We start from the raw sequence: 17732 nt of genomic DNA, 5'->3' as shown, positions 1-17732 counted from the left end.
CTCAAGCAGTGGGGCTTGATTCCATGACTTGGGATCGTGACCTGAGCTAGAATCGAGTCTGAAGTTCAACCAACTGAGTCACCAGGTGCCCCCTACAGTCTTCTGTCAAAACAACTCGATTTTATGTGTTTGATTATTGTAAACTTAATTTTTTATAAGTAGGTTACAAATATACTGTAAATAATAACATAAAAATGCAGGAAGACTAAAGAAACACTACCTTTTACATAGTGAAATACAGTCAAGCTGATTAACATGCCATCTGCTGACTTTGTTACTATTTTTTTGTGTGTTATGAGAACATCTGGAATCTACTGTCTTAGAAAATTTTCAATATTTAATAAGTATTATTAACTATAGTCATCACGCTGTATATTTAATCTGTACACTTAACTCATCCTGTGTAACTGCAACTTTGACCAACATCTCCCCATTTCCTCTGTCTTTCCTTTCTCTGGTAACCATGGTTCTACTCTCTGCTTCTCTGTATTCAACTTTTTTAGATTCCACATAGAAGTGAGATTTCTGTGTCTGGCTCATTTCACTTTGCAGTCATCATTTCACTGTGTATGTGTGTATGCTCATCATGTTGTACAACTTAAACATACTCAATTCTTATTTTAAAAAACTCTATATTTTACGAGTCCCTTTATATGAAAAATTAGAAAAGGTGAAGGTTTAATGACAGAAAGCACATCACTGGCCACCAAGGCCAGGAAGCGGAGGAAGGGATTGATGACAAACGAATATGAGTGAACTTTTTGGGGTGATGGAAATGTTTGATATTACGATGGTGGTGGTCTTGACACCATGCACATTTAAGGCTGTACACATAAAATTAGTGAATTTTATTATATGTTAATTTTACCCCATCACAACTAATTAATAAAGTGAAAAACAAAGGAAATAAATAAATAAATACATCTTTGTTGTTTGGAAAAAAATAAGAAAAAATAAACACTGACTGTGGAGGTTGGCACTGGAGGAGAATCTCATGGTGGAGCTGCCCTCTGAGGCTTTCACCACACCTTGGGATTATTTGCTGTCTCCATTATAGCCTCCAGGGACCCCGCTTATCCTTCAACTTTCTGGTCCCAATTTAGAGAAATGACCGTGCTCTTACTTTACTAATAGCTTAACTGAGACATGGTAGAATATTGTTTTAATATTGATTATGAAAAAAATCAGGAATGAAAAGGAAAACAATCACAGAACAACACTTTGAATCTTCTCAATAGTAACATACTTGCATCTTGTTCTCTGCATCAGAGGATGGAACATTTTTTCTGTAAAGGACCAGGTCGTAGTAAATATGTTTGGCTGTGGACCATGCTATCTCTGTTGGGACTGCTCAGCTTTGCAGTGGTAGTGTGAAACCAGCCGTAGACAATGTATCAATAAATGGACTCCAACAAGGTATTAGGAGATCAGGCAGGGCCAAATTTTGCCTGCATGCAAAATATATATTTGGTTTGAGGTTATGTCTTTTCTTTGGTTCAATGACATGAAATATTCAGGGTGCCCCTGAATATCACTCTCTACAGTCTGAATTGTGCCCTACCTTTGTAAATGTAAAAAAAAAATCATAATCTTGTCAAAAAATGATACAAGAACTGAAACATCATTGGAAGATGCAAACACATCTAGTTAAGAACCAGAGACTCATTTCCTCATGAAATTTTTAGAAACCTAATACAATTATTCTTGTTACTATTAGATCTGTTGTTTATTCAAGACAGAGCATGCACATATGGGTACATATTTGCTTTGGGTTTCTCAGGGAATCTTGTATAATGTAGAAATAGTTTACTGCTGGGGTCAGATTCATGTTTGGTATAGAAGGCCGGAAGGGCCAGATTAAGGTTCGGGAAATGGGGGTTTATAAATCACCTCTGTATGTATTGTACCTACATTCCCACATCAGCTGTTACTGAGACTATTGTACACAAAGTCAGTCCTAAGCAGATCATTTTTTTAACAGAACAAACAAGAACCCAATCCACCTCTACTATTACTCTGAGCTTTCACTCCAAGTCAAAAGTTTAGGTCAATGTAGAATGAAAGCCTCTGATTCTTCTCTGTGCCTTTTGTAGTTAAAACTGACTTAGCAGCGGTGGTGTCCCAACAACTTTCAGGACGGTTCCTGCAGCAGGTGTGTGTACCCGTCTTATTCCAGGCAAGCAGTCATCAGGTTAGCTCACTGGAAGTTGTATGCCCACATCATTTCATAGATCTGCACATCAGATGTGGTCTCATGAATCTGTGCATCTGGTCGCCTCTTGTCTCTGCATGTCTGATGCCTGCCTGTGTTCCTCTGACACATCTCCATCATTGTGATTATTATTATTTGGGGGGAGGGCACTTTCTTACTCTCTGTCACCATAAGATGCTCCAGGCTCATCTTGTATATTTACTGTCTCAGTCCATGAAACTGCTATTTCCCTTTCATTCCAAGGAGCCTTGGTTCATTTTATGGGATTATGTGGATGTATTTCACAATATCTGGATGCAAGGTGTGACAAATAGCATTTTTCACTTAGGACTAAAAATGGTGTGTGTGGGGGGCTCCCTCTTGAAACCTTCTGTTGAGCACTGTCTTTCCAACACTTGTGTTAAGGATGGAGGTTGGTGGTGGGAGGAAAGTATGTACTCACAAGTTTTCAGGTTTTCCCAAAGAGGCACCACTGGTGTTGAGGAAATGCCTTGCCATTTAAAATTTCTCATCACTGTGTATAAATGAAAGAAAAGGAAGGACAGTAACCCTGCGATCTCTACCAGCTGCTCCCACCCCTGACCTCTGAGCTTAGCAGGCTCACCAGATATGACAGTGGATGATGAGAGCTGCTTCATGAGACAACTTGGACTTGGAGTCTTGAAACTGAGATGCTAAGGGCAGCCTAGCAGGGTTTTATATACTATTACTTGTTGTCTGCATTTTGTACTCTACGGGGTGTAGGCTGGGGCTGGTGACTGGATTCAGTCTCCTGATTTGGTGGTTAGTGTTGTGATTCTTCATAGGAACGAGAGGAATAAAGGGTATAATAATATTATGGAAAAGGACTTGATGACTTACCACATGTGGGATAAATGGGGAAGGGAAGAATGAAAAACAGACCTTTTCTGGCTAACTGTGGTTGGTGATACTTGAATAAAAATGGGGACCTTAGGCATTGTTGTAGGGTCTACCAGAAAGTTGGAAATGTATATTTGAAACTCAAAGAGGTCTGTTTGAATGGATTCAGGAGCCATTTTTATGGGCACCATGGTGAATTCTTTTCTTCCAGGGGTCTGACACATGCCTTGAAAATTTTAGTATGTGTGCTGGAAATAGTAATATATGGATGGATTTTACTTCAAAAGGGATACATGAGTTGAATATGAAGACACTTTAAAGAATAAAACTCAATTTATTCACTCATTTCTTTTTAGAATATATGAGTGTTAAAATCAGGATGTAAATTGCAGCAGCAACAACAAAAAAGATTGGTTCAATGAACTGCCAGCTACAAAGTTATGAGCATGTGCTCTCTGCTCATGTGAGAATTACTGTGATTATAGGAGCTATTAGTAAATTGCATATTTTAAAAAGTATAAATTACTTTTTCTTGATAAATGTGGAAGTTATTTCAGGGTTATATTTATATTTCATTTACAAGTTACTTTTCTTGAGAGATGTAACTCTTATTTTGCAGTTTTATTTTTGTTTCATTGAACAGATAGTAATAGTCAACAGTTTATAACTATAAACTATTAGTGCTTCTGGTAAGTGGCATGAATTAACTGCTGTAATTATATCTATGCTGATTGTTCCTGTCAGTTCAACTCACTGAACTGGAGAGAAAAGCCTTTTCTGTATCATTTGTACAAAATGTTGGAGGATAGTTTCAGTATAAATCTATAAAGGAGACAACTGAGAAGTTAAATTAGAAATTGTACTTCTTCTAAAGGAGATTTAAAAATAAGTCCTACATTCATGGGCAGGAAGCTCCAAGATGACTTTTATTTTTCTGTAAGGTGTCCCTGAACAGGATGGAGGATGAGGTGTGTAATTAAGTGTTCTCCACCCACAGTGCAGGGAAATGGGTAGTTCTACTCTTTCTGTGCCCACCAACACCATTTCCATCACACCTTTTGCTGATTATTGATACATGGCACAGAGATATGACAAATGTGTAGCTATGGCTCTTCTCTCCTGGACAGATGGCAGGCATGGCCTAATGATCATTGTAGCTCTGATGTTTTCCACTGTTGGCTCAGAATTCTTCTACACATAGTGGTCCCAATGATTTGAATTGAAACACATAACAGAACCTAGTAGATATCTTTGTGCAAGAAGAAACACAAACTCATTAAGAACACCAGTGGATTTGGGAACCACAATTGGATTTATCCAAAACAGGAATAGTCGAGAACTGGATGAGTTTCCAGAGCAGGCATTTTCTGATTGTGCCCTTGATTCAGTTATTGTAATTTATCTTTTTTTTTTCAAAATTTAAAATGTTTATTTTATTTTTGAGAGAAAGAGAGAGTGTGAGTAGGGGAGGGGCAGAGGGAAAGGAGGCACAGAATTCGAAGCAGGCTCCAGGCTCTGAGCTGTCAGCACAGAGCCCAAGGCAGGTCTCGAACCCACAAGCAGTGAGATAATGATGCTTAACCGACTGAGCCACCCAGGTGCCCTGTATAATTTATCTTTCTGCTATTAAGTACTCCTTTTAAATATCAGCACTTTAGAATTGAAAGTTCATTAAGATTTTACCAATTTTTATTTTTATTATTTTAGTGAGAGCCCAAGTTGGGGAGGGGAAGAGAGAGGCGGGGGACAGAGGATCCCAAGTCGGCTCAGAGCTGACAGCTTCAGCACTGAAAGCAGTGAGCCGGATGCAGGGCTCAAACTCATGAACTGCTGAAGCTCAACCAACTGAGCCACCCAGGTGCTCCTTGCCAAAATCTTTTTAATAAGCTTTGTATCATCGCCACTTTCGACAGGATTCCATTCAAATCTGTTTTCGTCACGCTGCCTCCTGATGCAGTTAGCAGTAAGTTGGCCAAACCTTAAGCCCCAAGACAAAATCAACCAGAATCTCTCAGGATATTATTTATACTTTTCATGTCAATGAAGTCTTACACCCAAAGAAAGAAGAGAGGAAAAAATGGCAGTTTGGCAGTGTTCTCCACTCCATGGAGTCAACATCCTTTTCCTCTCTATCCCAAATGAACAATGTTCTCTGGCTGTTGACTGGGAGAGGCCTGAGGCACAGTGCCAAAGGGATCTAGAAGATTCTGTCTTTCCAAATGTGGGTTAATAGTAAGCAGAGGTCCAATGGCCTGAGTTTCAGTCTTTAGTCTTGGTCTTGCCACTAACCAGCTTTTATGTGCCTGACTTTATCTGTAAAATAAAAGAATGTTATAAAAAACATCTTAAATATATAATTTTTACTTCTGAATTCCTTCTAGCTTCCTTTTCCTGCTCTCTCTGTTAAATAGAGCATAAGCTTTGAACCACACAGAATTGGCCAAGTTTTAAATCGAGGGACAGTATGAAGCCTCTCCATACCCTTCCTTTGTATTCTTTATAGAATTGTAAAGAATTGGTATTGTTTTTATTTTTTTCCACCTTTAAGCAGTACAGAAAAAGGTGAATACCCTTAGGTAAAGAAAAGACAAACACAAGAAAGCAAATTTTCTAAAGACTAAGAAAAGGGCATGAACAAAAAACTTATAGAAGAATAAATATACTTGGACAGACATGTGGGAATATGTTGAAGCTCAGTGGTAATACCAATTCATAAAATAATTTTTCAAGCACCAAACTAACGTACATTTTAAAAGATAATAGTTTGATTAATGCTGGAGTTCCTGGGTGGCTCACTTGATTGAGTGTCTGACTCTTGATCTCAGCTCAGGTCTTGATCTCAGGGTTGTGAGTTCGAGCCCTGCTTTGGGCTCCTTGCTGGGGGTGGAGCCTACTTAAAGAAAATAGTATGCTTAATGCTGATGAGATAGGGGTGAGATTTATATTGTGAGTCAGTGTAAATTAGTAGAATCTGTATGGAAAATAATTTAGTAATATGTAACAAGGGTCTGTTGGGCCCATTGTTTTCCCCTTTTAAGATTTATATTAAGCATCCATTCAGAAAGTTGAATAAATATTTCTGTTAAAATATTAGTAAGAGTGAAATACTGAAAGCATCATAAATATGCAGCAACAGAGAGTTAAATAAATTGTGTCAATGGGATACCATATAACATGGTCATTTGAAATGACATTAAAGAATAGTTAATGTTAACTGAACAAAATTGCTCTACAGTAGAGTCTATCAAAAGCATATTATTTTAATTATATATATAACATATATATAAATGGAAGATAATATATTAACATTAATCACTGTTAAGTGATTTTCTCTGAGGGATGGATGTAGAAATGTTTTCACATTTCTCCTTTAACTTCATTCTGTGTTCTTTAGTGTAGAAATGAAAATGTATGTCTTCAATAAGAACACTAAAATATAGTAAAAAGTAATATGTAGGATTTTTAAATACAATTTTTAATTTTTAAATTGGTAATATGTCAAATTATAATATACCTAACAATTTCAGTGAACATATTGTGTCAGAAAATTTCCAAATTCCAACTGCACAAGCACAAAATATGATTTGTTACTACCAATTATAAAGAATTAAGAGGAGATATTCTGGGGAGAGGAGGAAATTTAAAATGTAAACAAAAAAAATTGCTATTTCTATCCAGAAAACAAATGAAAAGATGACAAAAAGATACTCTCTGTATTTTCCCTGGTATAGTTTTCTCTCTGGGAGTGAATTATTTTGTCAGCAGCCTTAATTCTCTAAGTCAGTTGGGATGACTTTTCATTGTCCTTTAGTGCAATACTGGTCCAGTGATCTAAAAAGAGATACAGCAGTATCCAGTGTGCCTCACTAAGAAGCTTTGATATTCCTTCATATAGTTTCTTAGGAGGAGCAGCAATATTACTTGGGGACTGTCAACTTTTCCTTATTTTTAAAAATAAATATTAAAATAAATTTTAAGTATTTTTAAACTAATGTTTTCAATCAAAACTGCCCCAACATTGTAAAATTTCACAAGTAAATTCTTAAAAGAAAGGTTTATCACTTTGTGTTGATTTCCAATGAAGCTCAGATTTGAAATGTAAATACTGCTTTTAAAGACATTACAAGTAGATTGGGGATTTTACCCCACATCCCTTTCAATCATAGGAAGTTGCTTCTTCCAGTTTTACAGTGACTCATTTTAACTCACAACTAAATAAAAAAGAACGCTGTAGATATGAACTATAGCGACCTAATCTTGAAATTATTAAAAATACATGAACCAGATGGCAACCCTCCAGGGTACATCATCTGACGCAGATATCAGATTAGAAGTTTTCTTTCATAAGCAGACTGTTTAATACCACACTTTATTTAGATCTCCATTAAAGAACTGTGCCTTGAATGTGAAATTGTCTAGAGGCCAATTACTTAAGGGCTTGACCCAAACTATAGGAAATAAAAAATGTATTAGCCAATCTGTAACAAACAGAAGTGCTCATTAAATTAATATTAGTACAAAAACAATACACAGTACCATCCATAAAATATGCATTGGCTTGTGAAGGCATCATGTTCCCTCATTGGAAGGCTTTTAAAAACAATGCATTTTGAGCAGCTGCTGTATTTTGGTTGTGAATATTTCAGCCTAACAGGCTTATTAAGGAACTCACGTGTTGTAACAAATCTATAAGGTAGCTGGAAGATATTTCAAGAGATTTGGGCTCTGTTTAAGCTGTTTTGCGGGGGTAGGGTGGGGGAGAGGGAACCAAGGCTACAAACTGAGTTCTTTGCAAAAATCACAGATTGTAGCAGAGTGGCATGAAAACTTGCCTCCTGACTTAATTTTTTTCTGACACACCAAATTATCCCAACTAACACTCAAGTTCCTCTTTGTGAATGAGCAACAGTCATGTTAGTCAGGGAGCCTTGGATTCAACCTGAGGATTATCTGTTCTACCCAGTGTTTGTTAGTTTGCTTCCCTTTGTGGGTCTGTTGTTATTCAACAGCTTTCTTTTGGCCCTAAAACAAGGAATTGTGACTGAATATACTCATCTTCTGTCTGTTGGTGCTGCCCAAACACAATGAGAATATGTAGCCTGCCTTTTACACACTGCCCAGACACTTAAAAAAAAATCAATTAGAACTGCGTCAGCAATGTCAGGTTTATTCACATTCAAGAGAAAGCAGTCTGCTCAAATTTCTCTAATTTTTTTTAAAGAATTAGTTTTTTGTTTAAGTTCATTGAATTATTTTGAGAGAGAAAGAGACAGCGTGAGTGAGGGAGGGGCAGAAAGAGAGGGAGAGCCAGAGAATCCCAAGCAGGCTCCCTGCTGCCAGCACAGAGCCTGACATGGGGCTCAAACTCACAAAACTGTGAGATCATGACCTGAGCTGAAATCAAGAGTCGGACACGACTGACTGAGCCACCTAGGTGCCCCAAATTTCTCTAATTTTTACAGTTGGCTAGGAAATATCTTTTCAGTTAGTAATTGTTTCTTTAATATTTTATAAAATGAATGCTTATTGTAAAAATCCGGAAAGAGGGAAAACATCCATGTCATGCAATTGTTAACCCTTTGATAAATTTCATTTAATCCTTTAAGTATGTATATATACTTGTTGGCCTGCTTTATTTAAGTGATTAAAAAACATGTCCTGATCATGGACAATGTGCTACACATTTGAGAAAGAATGAATAATGTGTATGTGTCTGTGTCTACAAGCACGCTATCCTCCAATGACTTACAGTTTAGTGAAGAGATGTAGTACAGAAAATTCTATTTGGGTAATAACACTATATATATAATAAATAGTTATATAATAGATATGTATCTTGCTTTCTTCACGGTAAAACATAGTGAGCATTTTCCCACTTTATTAAAATTTTGTGACACTATCATGTAAAAGTTTATAATATACTATGTGTGTTTTTGTTTTATTAGACATTTCCCTGATAATAAATATATAAGTTTTTTTATTTTTATAAATTATTAAGAAATGAAATTTGGCACTTAGATTGTTCTTTTCTTTGTATTTTAGAATAAGTTTTTAAAAGGTGACTTTATGGTTCAAAGCTCAGAAAATTTCAAAGTTTAACACAACTGATTCACTATTTTCCAAAAAGCCTATGAAAACTTATAATATTGTCAGAGTATATTAGAGTGGCAATCATACTACTTCTCCACCAACTTTGTTATTTAAAAAAATTATTGCTAACACTTTTTGTTGAAAATAGTAAATCCTTATAATAATTTACATTATTTGTTAGTAACTTTTTAAAAAATGTATAGCACATATATAAGTGTATAAATTTATATTTTGTATATATGTATATATACAATTTGTGTTTGATTTTAGCAGATTATTAGTTGATGCTTTTGCTTAATATTTTTTTGGAATCCATTTCATTGCAAACGGCAAGATTTCATTCTTTTTAATGGCTGCATAATATTCCATTATATATATATATATATTTTTTTCTTTTTTAATGGCATCCTTTTTATCCATTCATCAATTGATGGACACTTGGGTTGCTTCCATATCTTGGCTATTGTCAGTAATGCTGCTATAAACATAGGGGTGCACATATCCCTTTGAATTAGTGTTTTTTCATTTGGGTAAATACCCAGTAGTGCAACTTCTAGGTCTTAGGGTACTTCTATTTTTAAGTTTTTGAGGATACGCCATACTGTTTTACACAGTGGAACAGTTTGCTTTCCCACCAACAGTGCACAAGGATTCCTTTTTCTCTACATCCTCACCAACAACTGTTCTTTCCTTTGTTATTAATTTTAGCCATTCTGACAAGTGTGAGGTGATATATCATTGTAGTTTTGAGTTGTGTTTCTCTGGTAATAAGTGATGATGGGCATCTTTTCATGTATCTGTTGGCCATGTGTATGTCTTCTTTGGAGAAATATTTGTTCATCTGTCCATTTTTTAAATTGGATTTCTTGGACTTTTTGTTGTTGAGTTTTAGAAGTTATTTATATATTTGCACACTAACTCTTTACTGGATATGTCATTTACAAATATTTTCTCCCATTCCATAGGTTGCCTTTTAGTTTTGTTGATTGTTTCCTTCACTTTGTAGAAGCTTTTTATTTTGATATAGTTTCAATAGTTTATTTTTGCTTTTGTTTCCCGTATCTCAGGAGATAAATCTAGAAAGAAGTTGCTATGGCCAATGTCAAAGAAGTTATTGCCTCTGTTCTCTTCTAGGATTTTTATGGTTTCAGATTTTTAATCCATTTTGAATTTATTTCTGTGTATGGTGTAAGGAAGTGGTCCAGTTTCATTCTTTTGCATGTTGCTGTCCAGTTTTCCCAGCACCATTTGTTGAAGACACTTTTTTCCATCAGATATTCTTTCTTGATTTGTCACAGATAAATTGACCATATAATTGTGTTTTTTTCCCTGTATTTTCTATGCTATTCCATGATCTATGTGTCTATTTTTGTGCCAGTACCACACTGTTCTGATTACTATAGCTTTATAATGTAACTTGAAGTCCAGAATTGTGATGCCTCCAGATTTGCTTTTTTTTTTTTTTTTTTTTTTTTTTTTTTTTTTTAAAGATTGCTTTGGCGATTTGGGGTCATTTGTGGTTCTATACAAATTTTAAGATTTTTTCCAGCTCTTTGAAAACTGTTGTTGGTATTTTGATAAGGATTTTAAACCACTGAACAGTTATTTTGGAGGATAGGGTTGAGGGGCATGAAATGATGATCATGATTAATGAGAAATCTCAAGGCTCTGAATATTTCTAGTTAAACATTCACTCAGCAAATAGGAAGCCCATCATTAAGTCTGGGAGAGTAAATTGTAATGCATGAAATGAAATAATAACTTTTGATATTCAGGTTTTTAATATCTAATTTTTATTTTGTTTTGGTTGAGGAAATATCTCATGTTGCCATCAGTTTCCTTATGACTTCAAAGAAATAAATGAACTTTCTTTTGTAATGTTGCTGATTTAAAGAGACAATATACTTTTCTAGCTGTTGACATTTGGTTATTACCACTGTGCACATACTGCATTTTAGAAACCACTTTTCTTCTTTTCTGTTTTTGAGACTGAAGAGAAATTGCATTTGCCCACATTCCCACACTGTGACCAGAAAAAAGAGAAACAAATATAAAATGTTTATCTAAACTCACGTTTGGAGAAAGTGGTTTTTTAGACACAAACAGAGAAATATTTTTTTCACTGGCTAATATGACACAGGGCAGGATAATTCTGTAATATATTAATAATGTATTTTTTACTTACTTTTCTAGCACAAAATCCTGTAGATTATTTAACCAAACAAAAAACGTTCTCTTCAGTAGAGCATAGATTTTATTTTTCCATTTTTTGGTCTGTCTCTTTCTCTCTCTAAGGATTCTCTGGTTCTTCAGAAATTCAGACCAAAAAGCAGGTTTCCAGTGATAAGAGCTGAAGTCCAAGCAGAACAATAATGTATCCTTAATATTCTGAAAAGTAGGCCCTTTGCCATATGTTGTCAATTCCATGGAAGCAAATATAATGATACAAATTGTTATTATAAAATTGTTGAGTTTTATTCTAAGATTAGGATCATGATAGATTATTAAACTGAAATGTACATTAATATTAAATAGTTCCATATGGTATGCATCAGTCACAATAGAGATGATACCTTTTTATTCTATGCATTTTTATATTTAAATACAAATTTGTCAAACATATTCAAACAATACTTACAAATAAAGTAAAAATATAGTATTTTAACTTTTTACCTTACCTCCATTCACTTCCTTCTCTAGATGTAACCATTGTTAAAATTTAGCACATGTGCTAGAACTTTTTCATATCATATAGGCAAAGAGGAAGAGATAAATACACCTATATATAGTTCTAGGATTTTAAAAGAATATGAGATCATACCATATCTATTTTTCTGCCAAATTATTTTTTTACTTAAAATATGTCTTGATATTTGCTAATATAGACATTTTAAGTGCTCGTGGTTCTTTTTAAGGATTACCATTTTTATTGAAGCCATCCCCTGCTAGAGTAGACACCTGCGTACACAGTCTCTGCGAGGAATCGGGATACAGAGAAGCATGAGTTCAGTAGAAGCAGCAGCCAACTCTACGCTACAGAGCCCTGAAGAGGCTTTGAAGCCTACTCTCTGTGGAGATGTATTCTTGTTTCATATTTTAGCAATCCTTATTCCTTTCTTTGAACATCCTCTGAAATCATAACTTGTCTGCTGTCCTGTTTTCTTCCAGATACATTCCGTAACATATTTGGTCAGCTGTCCCAGGCTGCAGTGATTTTTATGATGTCCCTCCTTCTGTCAGAGGACTTTCACAAATCCCAAATGATCTGTTAGTCTTTACCTTCTGCAGCTGTTTTTTCATTTCCAGAAGGCCACTCGAGTCATGATAAGCCTTGCCCTTTTCACACCCAGCCTGTTGCATTTCCTTCTTTCTCTTTGAAGGAGGTCCAGCGTTATCACTTGCGTACTTTTGATATCCAGTAGTGTTGATACTGTTTGCCAGAACACAAAGTAAATGGCAGGAAAAGAGGCCACAGCTGAGTAAACAACACTTGTTGTGGAATATACTCGACACTGGGTAAAATGATAGAGTACTCTTGGCTGCGACGCTTAGGATTTTGGCTGGGATCCTCTGTAGAATATGGCTCACCAGTTCTCACTGACTGAGAACTCAAGGCATGGGAAAAACACAAATACGCATTCAGTGACACATACATATTGTTTACCATAAAGGGTTATGATACACAAACACATCATATACACATATTTATGTATTACATATCAGTAAGATACTTCAAAGATAAAATTAGCACACATTAGTGTTGTGTGGGCATGGTCAGTGTACTCACATATACATGTGTGTATGTATCTTTGTGTGTACATGTGGATATGTTTGTAGCACTCATTTCTGAGTGAAAATGCTGGGTAAGAGGTGATGAGGGACTTGCCAGATTGGTATTGCACAAATAGAAACTAATATTTTTATTGCTCAGTTCACTAATTCTGGGGATATTAACATTATAAGCTAGCTTGTTATAAACCTACTCTCTCAGAGAGACTACCCAGAAAATATAGACAAAATTAAAGGGAAATATCTGTCAGAAAGTCTCAGAGGGCTACCCAGTCAGCGAGGACTCAAGGGGCTGAGAGCAGACATTTGGTGCCGCTTTTCCTTTCAAAGCATTTGCCCATTTTCATGGGGTTTGTGAGACTCTTAGAAACTGAGAAAACCTTTTTGTCGGTCTTGGGGTCTTTAGGGTCAGAAATTAGAGTCCAGGGACTACCAAGAAGGAAGGGCCTAGTATACGCCCAAGTCTTCCACTTGGTATTGGTGAGGGACCATACCCTCAGAGTCAGAGTGACCCTTTTTAATGTCAGGAACAGGTTTCACAGACCCTGAAGCCTTGCTCTGAAGCATCTCGATTATCAGATGGATTATGCCTCATAACTGCCTGCGAGGCACCCATCCAGAGACTTGGCTCCATGGTCTTTTATATGAAGTTTCAGGCTCGCAGTCACAAATGACTAAACATAGGAAGAAATGAAATTACATGATCAAAATCTGTGGAAAACAGACATGGATCCGCAGGAGATCCAGACATTAAAATTAATGAACAAGGATGTGAAGATAACTGTGCATTCCGGTTATTGTGGTTACCTGCTTCACTAGGGCATGGATGCAAGCTTACACAGCGAGAGTCACTAGTTCCTGTCACCACCTGGTGGTCTCTCACAAGCCACTTGAGCTTATTTTTTTTGCTTTGGCTGCCATTTTCTCCATGAGAATTTCCACTTAAAATGACACTTTTTCCTTTCTTTTGCATGCATGTTTATAACTTGCACCTGAAAACACCTTTCTGAAAACTGACAATTCATCCCCAATTCTTCATTTCCCAGCACTCTCAGATGACTTCCTTCCAAATCTCTAATCCCTTTTCTCCCATTAAAATTGTGGAGTCAACAGGGATCTTAAGGCACATGGATACTGCCACCATTTTAATTGGAAATAGCCTTGGGGATTTCTGGGTGTCATATATAAAACTGTAGAAAAGTAGAGACTGGGTATCTTGTATACTTTTCAAGTTTATTTCTTGGTAATAAGTTTGTCATATTTGGACAGTGATCCTCAGTCCCTAACACAGCTGGGAATTAAAGCAGGTGATCTTTTTTCTATAGACCATGGTGTTGGACACCTTTGCTACTTTTCTGAACCCCTTTTAAGTTGAGGATTTAAGGGTCCTGTGGGTGAAAGGTTGAACTTGTCTCCTCAAATGGGGAGCATCATGCTATTTTCACTTATGCAAGTATTACAGACAACTAGGACTTATTTTAAAATGTCCATAATCTTCACAGAGTTCTTTATTTAGAGGTCTATTGGTAGTAGGAAGTGGAGATATACAAGTCACTTTTATAAGAGAAACCATGTACTTGATGTATATATTTTAGTGTATAATGAACTTTCCCCTCTTTGGTATCATTAATGCCCTATCCCCATTCCTGTTCCCTCATTGTTTTAATGAAGTGGTCAATAAAACTGTCTTGTCTTTACAACCAAAGGAATGGACTTATAGCCAGGGCTGGTCAAAGCTGGGTCAGTTTGAGTTCCCTTTTATAGATACATCATCCCCTCCCCTACACACATACCACTGAAGTAGGAAGAGGTAACAGAAGTTTTCTTTTTTTGATTGTGGGGTTTGTAACTGGGATTGTTTGTGGCCATATTTTGCCTCCTGTTTATCTTATGGATGGAGACAGAGAGGCCATTTGGTTATTTGACCTCTGACTCTAGGTTTGGCTGAGACCAGTTCTAGATCTGACTCCCCAGTTATGTGAATCAGCACATTACTTTTCTTCATTAGGCAGGTTTGAATTGTGCTTCTGAAACTTGAACTTGAGAATAGCCCAAATATGAGAATGGATGGAAATTACCCCAAATGAAGAACTATTTAAAAAGGAGAACCTTCTGTGATTTAGGCAACAATGAAAAAGTTCATCAAATTTGAAGTAGCTCTAACACATCTGAAGTAGAGTTGGATTCTAGGGTCTTTACCATGATCCTGCTAACTTCGTATATATGATGCTTAGAAAATATTATACGTATTCTTTACAAGTATAACTTTAAAAGTCCTTTTTCTCTTGTTCCTTTTAAAGAAGAAGAATCCATAAGAAACTCTTAATTGTAGAGAACAAACTAAGGGTTGCTAGAGGGGAAGGGGCGGGGGGGGGGGGAGGGTAATGGACCAAATGTGTGATGGATATTAAGGAGGGCACTTGTGATGAGCACTGGGTGATACATGTAAATGATGAATCACTAAATCCTAGTCCTGAAACCAATATTATACTGTATGTTAACTAATTTGAATTTAAATAAAATCTTGGAAAGAAAAACAAATTCAGAATAAAAATGGAGCTCAAGAAATAGGTCATTCTTTAAGGATGACTTAAAGTCCTATATCAAACAGTGAATAGTTTATGTTAAAATGGTTTATTATTATTAAAATTTATTATATAATAGGTATTGTTAAAATGCATTTTTGAGGCATTACGATATTTATTTGTACCCTTTTATATATCAGTTCTTTTAAATTGTTTAAAAGAATGAAGCTGTGGGGCTCCTGGGTGGTTCAGTCAGTGAAGCATGAGGTCATGGTCTCACAGCTTGTGGGTTCGAGCCCCACATCGGGCTCTGTGCTGACAGCTCGGAGCCTGGAGCCTGCATCGAATTCTGTGTCTCCCTCTCTCTCTGCCCCTCCCCCGCTCACACTCTGTCTCTCTCTCAAAAAATAAATAAACATTAAAAAAAAAGAATGAAGCTGAATTTCTTTAGAAATATTGGACAGTTGAAAAGTTCATACCATACTGAACTTTTCTTCATTATTTGGAAGTAGAGGAATTTTACTGCTATATATTTCAATAATGTTTCTCTGTTTTCGGCTTTTGAGGTTAGATGTTTTTAACACCAGAGATCTTTCTTATACTCATGGCACTTGAAAAATGCAATCTTGACTGAAACGAGTTAATCTGTAACTGTGGAACAGTTATTCATTTATTTGTCAAGATCAAGATGTGACATGTTAATTTATTTAGAACATAGGAGGGCTATCTCTATATGCAGTAAAACAAATTTGGAGGATTATTAGAAATTAACAAAATTTGATTAAAATGTTTCCAAAATTAATTAAATATAATCTGTTAAACTGAATAGTTTGAATTTCTCTCCTGTTCTCAAATAGTCAATACCTTTTGGTTGACCACAGATATCATTGTAATTATCCATTACTGCATAATAGGTTGATGTTCTCTATTTCTTTCTAGATATATCAATTCATTTGCCCCAATTACACATTTTTAATGTTTATTTAAAAAAAATTTTTTTTTAACGTTTATTTATTTTTGAGACAGAGAGAGACAGAGCATGAACAGGGGAGGGCCAGAGAGAGAGGGAGACACAGAATCTGAAACACGCTCCAGGCTCTGAGCGGTCAGCACAGAGCCCGACGCGGGGCTAGATCTCACGGACCGTGAGATCATGACCTGAGCCGAAGTCAGACGCTTAACCGACCAAGCCACCTAGGCGCCCCTGTTTATTTATTTTTGAGACAGAGAGAGAGAGCAGGTGCATGGGGAGGGCGGAGAGGGGGGGGGGAAAGAATGGGGCTCGAACCCACAAGCCATGAGATCATGACTTGAGCTGAAGTTTTTCAGACTGCTGTGTGTTTGAGGTGTTCACTTCCAGAATTTTCTATGTCCTTCTTCACTGTCAAAGTCCCAGCTGTCCTTTCTACTTCTGTCTCTATGCTGGCCTTCAGCAATCTCTCCGTTCCTTCTTGTTCCCATCTCTCTCATCAGTATTCTGTAGGTCTCACATGAACATGGTAACATCTATCTTGGCCACCCAGTAGTTTCTTTGGCTGATTTCCTGATTTTGGAATGTGAGACTGGTGGACACTAATCCCTGAACAAGTGAAAGGGCCATTCACTTTCCTTTTAATGATGAAAAACCTGATACCTGTTTTCAGATAGCTAAAACTGGCTATTAGAGGCTTCTGATAATGTTGAAAAATATATTCAGATCAGTGGGAAAGAGAATATTTCAACATATTGTGGAAATAGAAGACATTCTCAGTAATTTTTCTTCAAATAAAAGTAGACTTTTAGAGAGTTCCTTTATTCTTTTTTCGTTGTGATTTGAAAGGTCCTAAAACTAAGGGCGGGCTTGTTTATTGTATTTGTAAAAGGTTAAAAGCACATGAACATTTCCCCCAAATGGAGTCATCAATAATTCAAGAACAAAGTACAGAGGTTTATAGAATGTATAAAATTGCCAAGCCAAAGGATAACTCAATCTAGAAACTCACCAGGGAAAAACTAGGATGACAAATTTGGTTTATCACCACCTTGCAAATGTGCAGTGTTAGTGAACACTTGACTTCATTTTTCTGAAAGATAAATAGTGTTTTAGTTAGCTGAAGACTTGACATATGGAAGGTGTTTGGGAATTTATGCCAGTTGAATAATTATTTAATAAATTATTGAACAAGTTATTATTGGACACTGACTATATCCACAGCACATCCCAGGTGGTGTGGGGGAAGTAGTCGTCAAGCTACATCATGTTGTTGCTATGCCCA

At 36.2% G+C, this 17732-nt stretch overlaps 2 long non-coding RNA genes across 2 annotated transcripts in view; one reads left to right on the top strand and one right to left on the bottom strand.

Moving 5' to 3' along the window:
* The window catches only part of LOC109264214 (uncharacterized), a 475998-nt gene that overhangs the window by 103340 nt on the left and 354926 nt on the right, over window positions 1–17732 (top strand). The gene's annotated exons all lie outside the window — the stretch shown is intronic.
* Window positions 5092–11577, bottom strand: LOC109264213 (uncharacterized). Its single transcript, XR_002078657.1, has 2 exons — window positions 11349–11577; window positions 5092–5386 (listed from the first exon to the last, which is right to left on the bottom strand). It is a non-coding gene; the product is annotated as an uncharacterized LOC109264213 (long non-coding RNA).

This window comes from Panthera pardus, unplaced genomic scaffold, assembly GCF_024362965.1.
Source record: "Panthera pardus isolate Hobbes unplaced genomic scaffold, ASM2436296v1 HiC_scaffold_1, whole genome shotgun sequence".
Lineage (NCBI taxonomy): Eukaryota > Metazoa > Chordata > Mammalia > Carnivora > Felidae > Panthera > Panthera pardus.
Note: the sequence above shows the minus strand (reverse complement) of the source record. Positions and strands in the feature narration are given on the sequence as shown.